This window comes from Leptodactylus fuscus, chromosome 10 (assembly GCF_031893055.1).
Source record: "Leptodactylus fuscus isolate aLepFus1 chromosome 10, aLepFus1.hap2, whole genome shotgun sequence".
Lineage (NCBI taxonomy): Eukaryota > Metazoa > Chordata > Amphibia > Anura > Leptodactylidae > Leptodactylus > Leptodactylus fuscus.
The window spans coordinates 82,451,999-82,458,192 of record NC_134274.1 but is presented as its reverse complement, the minus strand read 5'-3'; positions in this window follow the sequence as shown (position 1 = coordinate 82,458,192).

Below are 6,194 nucleotides of genomic sequence, written 5' to 3'. Positions count from 1 at the left end.
TGAGGAGACTCAACCTGACAGCCTGGAGGTTGACCAGTCCCTATTGAGGAATAGAGGACTGTCACAAGCCGTCTTGAAGACCATCCAGCACCAGAGCAGATTCGACTAACAGGAACTACCGTCGAATAGGTAACATCTTTAATGCCTGGTGTCTGCAGCATCAAGTGGACTCCACCGATCCCCCTATGGAGGCGATCCTGGACTTCCTTCAAGACGGACTAGACAGAGGTCTTGCTGCGGCCACACTCAAGATACACGTAGCGGCCCTGTCCGCCTATCTGGGGAGGCGTTCGTCTCAGGATTCCTTAGTGAGCACCTTTATTAAAGGGACAACTAGGCTGAGACCGGTGGTAAACACCCCTGTCCACCAATGGGACCTTATTCCGGTCCTGAACGCCCTATGTGGCCAGCCATTTGAACCTCTGGAAGAGGTCTCCCTCAAGTCACTAACCGGTAAAATGGCACTGCTATTGGCAGTCACAACTGCCAAACGCGTTAGTTAACTACAAGCTTTGTCCGCTGAGGAGCCATATACCACCTTTTTCTCTGACCATGTACAGCTTAGGTTCCTCCTTGGGTTTCGTCCCAAGGTACCATCTGCTGTAAACAGGAACCAACTGATTTCCCTTCCAGTATTTTTTCCTTTCCCTTCTTTTGCTGAAGAAGAAAGATGGCACAAGCTGGATGTGGTCAGATGCCTGCAGATCTACTTGCAGTGCACTCACCCTTTTAGGCGGACTGAAAACCTGTTGGTCAGCTACACGGGGAAAAACAAGGGCGCCAAAGCTACAATATCCCGGTGGGTTACCGAGACTATTAGAGTCGCCTATACCGCCCAAGGGCTGTCGGCTCCATCTTTCCTTCATGTCCATTCAACCAGGGCAGTGTCCACTTCACGGGCAGAAAGAAGTGTTTTGTCTGTGGCCCAAATATGCGCAGCTGCCTCTTGGGCATCTGAATCCACCTTCATTCGGCATTACCGCCTGAAGGACCAAGTGGCAGATTCCACTGCCTTTGCCCAGACCGTTTTAAGTTCGGTCATGGGTTAGTCCCACCCATCTTGGGGACCTGCTTGCTATATCCCCACATTGTGCTGCTGTTGGGGACGACAGGGAACAAGTGATTATGAAGATAATCTTGTTTCCCTTAGTCCTAACAGCGGCACAAGATTTCCCACCCTGGGAATCATATCTTATGTATAAAACTGTATATAAATGTTATGGAGGTACCGTATTTTTCGGACTATAAGACGCACTGGACTATAAGACTCACCTAGGTTTTAGAGGAGGAAAATAGGGAAAAAAAATTTTGATGCAAAAACTGGTAAAATATTTAATGTATGGGAGTTGTAGTTTTGCAACAGCTGCAAGGCCACATTGACAGGTGACCCTGCAGCTGTACGGGGATGCATAGAGTGTTTTTTTTTTGCGGGTCCAGATGTACTTTTTAGTTATACCATTTTGGGGAATATCTATTGCTTAGATCACCTTTTATTGAAAAAAAACCCGGTGGTTTATGATATATGATTTTCTACTTTTATATATATATATTCTAGGGACAGGAGGTGATTTAGAACTTTTATTTATTTCATATTTTTATTATATATTTTTAAAGCTTTTTTTTTTTTTTTACTATGTTATTCCCCCCCCGGGGCTTGAACCTGCGGTCGCTTGATTGCAAGTCCCATAGACGGCAATACAACTGTACTGCCGTCTATGGGACATTCTGTCTATTAGTATTACGGCTGGTCATAGACCCAGCCGCAATACTAATACAGCAGTGACAGGCCTGGGAGCCTCATTACGCTCCCGACTGTCACCCGAACAGGTCGGCTCCTGCGATATCGCCGCACAGGAGCCGGCCTGCAACTTTACAGAAAACAAAACATCGGAACAGCAGGACCAGAGTGCGCTGGAAGGCAATGGAGCACCGGGGACAGGAAGTATGGAGCACCGGGGACAGGTAAGTATGGAGCACGGGGGACAGGTGAGTATGGATCACCGGGGACAGGTAAGTATGGAGCACCGGGGACAGGTAAGTATGGAACACTGGGGACAGGTAAGTATGGAGCATCGGGGACAGGTAAGTATGGAGCACCGGGGACAGGTAAGTATGGAGCACTGGGGACAGGTAAGTATGGAGCATCGGGAACAGGTAAGTATGGAGCACCGGGGACAGGTAAGTATGGAGCATCGGGAACAGGTAAGTATGGAGCACCGGGGACAGGTAAGTATGGAGCATCAGGGACAGTTAAGTATGGAGCCCTGGGGACAAGTAAGTATGGATCACCAGGGACAGGTAAGTATGGAGCATCGGGGACAGGTAAGTATGGAGCCCCGGGGACAGGAAAGTATGGAGCATCAGGGACAGGTAAGTATGGAGCACAGGGGACAGGTAAGTATGGAGCACCAGGGACAGGTAAGTATGGAGCACCAGGGACAGGTAAGTATGGAGCACCGGGGACAGGTAAGTATGGAGCCCCGGGGACAGGTAAGTATGGAGCATCAGGGACAGGTAAGTATGGAGCACAGGGGACAGGTAAGTATAGATCACCGGGGACAGGTAAGTATGGAGCACATGGGACAGGTAAGTATGGAGCATTGGGCACAGGTAAGTATGGAGCACCAGGGACAGGTAAGTATGGAGCACCGGGGACAGGTAAGTATGGAGCTCCTGGGACAGGTAAGTATGGAGCATCGGGGACAGGTAAGTATGGAGCCCCGGGGACAGGTAAGTATAGAGCACATGGGACAGGTAAGTATGGAGCATTGGGCACAGGTAAGTATGGAGCACCAGGGACAGGTAAGTATGGAGCACCGGGGACAGGTAAGTATGGAGCTCCTGGGACAGGTAAGTATGGAGCATCGGGGACAGGTAAGTATGGAGCCCCGGGGACAGGTAAGTATGGAGCATCGGGGACAGGTAAGTATGGAGCCCCGGGGACAGGTAAGTATAGAGAATCGGGGACAGGTAAGTATGGAGCACTGGGGACAGGTAAGTATGGAGCACCGGGGACAGGTCAGTATGGAGCACCAGGGACAGGTCAGTATGGAGCACCGGGGACAGGTAAGTATGGAGCACCGGGGACAGGTAAGTATGGAGCATCGGGGACAGGTAAGTATGGAGCCCCGGGGACAGGTAAGTATAGAGAATCGGGGACAGGTAAGTATGGAGCACTGGGGACAGGTAAGTATGAGTTTTTCATCTCCCCTGGCATTTTTTTTTTTTTTTATGTATCCTGGACAACCTCTTTAAGAACTATTGCTGCCTGTCCTGACCTTGGCTTGTCCTTTGACCAAGTCTCTGTCTGTCCCTTTGATGTCAGATATAGAGACTTCTTCAAGAGGCAGCGACCTGGTGGTTTCTCTGGAGATCTTTTTAAATAACTGGTTGTCAGGGGGCGCAGGTGTCGTACCCCCACAATCTTCAATGGATGACCTATCTTAAGGATAAGTTATCAATTGATAAACCTGAAAACCCTTTAAGTGAAAGCATCAGCAGTTGTGCTGCGGAAAGAACACGTAACTTTTATTTGTTGCAGATTTTGTTGCGTTTTTTTGAGCCAAAGTCAGGAGTGGATTGAGCAAAAGATACATAAATATTTCTCTTCCTATTTGTAGCCATTCCTGGCTTTGGCTCAGAAAATTGCAACAAAATCTGCAACAAAGAAAGATGTTTCCGCAAAGTGGGGCTTTACCCTTAAGGTTTGATTTTCAATGGCTGAAATGGCCATAAATGAAACTTGTCTTTATTCTTAAATGAAGCAGTGACTGAGCCGCAGCCCATTACAGATGGCAGAACAAGTGCAGAATAAATGGTGGGAAATGTATATAATAATAATTGTTCTGGTATATAATAATAATTGTTCTGGTATATAATAATAATTGTTCTCATATATAATAATAATTGTTCTCGTATATAATAATAATTGTTCTCGTATATAATAATAATTGTCTTCATATATAATAATAATTGTTCTCATATATAATAATAATTGTTCTCATATATAATAATAATTGTCCTCATATATAATAATAATTGTTCTCATATATAATAATAATAATTGTTCTGGTATATAATAATAATTGTTCTGGTATATAATAATAATTGTTCTGGTATATAATAATAATTGTTCTTGTATATAATAATAATTGTTCTGGTATATAATAATAATTGTTCTTGTATATAATAATAATTGTTCTCGTATATAATAATAATTGTTCTCTTATATAATAATAATTGTTCTTGTATATAATAATAATTGTTCTGGTATATAATAATAATTGTTCTCGTATATAATAATAATTGTTCTCGTATATAATAATAATTGTTCTCGTATATAATAATAATTGTTCTCGTATATAATAATAATTGCTCCTTTCAACAAACACAAATTCTATTGATCACGGTACTTTATTATCAGTAGAATAGATCGCGGCAGCCATCTTTAGAGACGTAATCGACCATCACACTAGTCTTCACCATGACTCTCCAAATAATGGACAAGAGTTTCTTTACAAAGGCGTCTGGAGGGCTGTCTATTCCTTAGATGCATCTTGGTGACCCTTCTGGATTTCGGGAGGACATGGGAATGTAAAGTGATGGCCACAGATGACAGGTGACATCCTTCAGTGAGGGCGGTGGATCTTATACGCTCCTTCTATAGATTCTCCAGGACCAGCTTTATGTCCTTGCTCTGGGATCTTCCATTTCCCCACAGGGGACGCTTCCTCCAGCCGATGCTTTACATTGGCTCTAATTCTGAAAAACAGATGAAATATCTCATTAGTCTTGATGGACGGCAGCTACTCGGCGAGCCGACCTATCCCTACATCTGAGAATGCCGCAACTATTAGAATATACGGAACAGTATTTATCCCATACGCTGATACACATTCATACCTCAGGTGTAATATTATTTTTTGCCTCCCAAACATTTTAATAAAAAGTGATCAAAACGTCTCACATTTCCCTAAATGGTATCAATAAAAACTACAATTAGCTCAGCAAAAAAACCCCTCAAACCTTATGACGCTCCATAGCGAGAAAAATAATAATAAAAAAGCTATGCAAATTTATTTATTTTTGCAGTTTTAATTGTTTTTAATATTGAAATAACAAAAACTTTACACATTTGTCAGTATCACACATGGCCACAGGTTTTCTGTGGTATTACACAGGCTCGGACTGGGATGTCTAGGGCCCACCAGTGGAATTGTTTCTAGGGGCCCACCGCCAGGACCCTGCAGATCAGCTGTACCGAGACAGGGCGGTTAAAGGTAATAACATGTTGGGAGCCATGCTACTCACGCACTATACCATGCGCACTACATATACCTACTGCTACAGCCTGTATGGCAAGTGAACAGCATGGCTCCTAGAAATGTTACCATTACCCGTAGCTGAAGTGTCCTGGAAAAGCTGATCTGCAGAGGTCCTGGCTGTTGTATCATCGCAGATGTAATATTGATGGCCTATCCTAAGGACAGACCATTAATATTAGAAAGCTGGATACATCCTTTAAAGTGGTTGTCCAGGAATTGGAGCAACTCATGTGGTGGGAGGGAGGTGTAAAATAAAAAAAACAAATAAATAAAAAAAGAATACTCATCTGTCCTTAGCGGTTAAACGGTTTTGCGGCGGAGAGCATAAAACGCACACCGCCGCACCCGGTCTGACAGCTTTCTGTCTTCTACATGCAGAAGACGGAAAGCTGAGAACGGACTGCCGAACGCTAGTGCGAACCTAGCGTCAGCCTAAAGCCCCATGTAGCAAGACAAAGCAAAAAGCGCTGCGGGAAAAACCCCGGCGGCAACACATCAGTTTTTCCTGCAGCGCTTATTGCAGAAACTCCGCAGAGGTTTCCTCTGAGGACTTTGTTTCCTTTAGGGTAAGTTCACGCAGGGATTTTTGGTCAGGAGGCCGTATCTGCCTCAAAATCCTGACCAAAAAGATGGCTCCCATTGAAATCAATGGGAGCCGGTCAGTTCTTTTTTTTCCGGGAGCCGGTTTGTTCCAGCTCCCAGAAAAAGAAGCGTGGTGCTCATTCTTCAGGTCGTTTCGCCTCGCGATTCAGCCTGAAGACACTCCCTCCTCCCATCTAGGCCCATTTATTGGGCCTAATCTGGAGCAGAGTGCGTGACTGGAGGCCGGTGCATCCAGTCGCGGCTACCCGATTTTTGGTCCGGAACCTG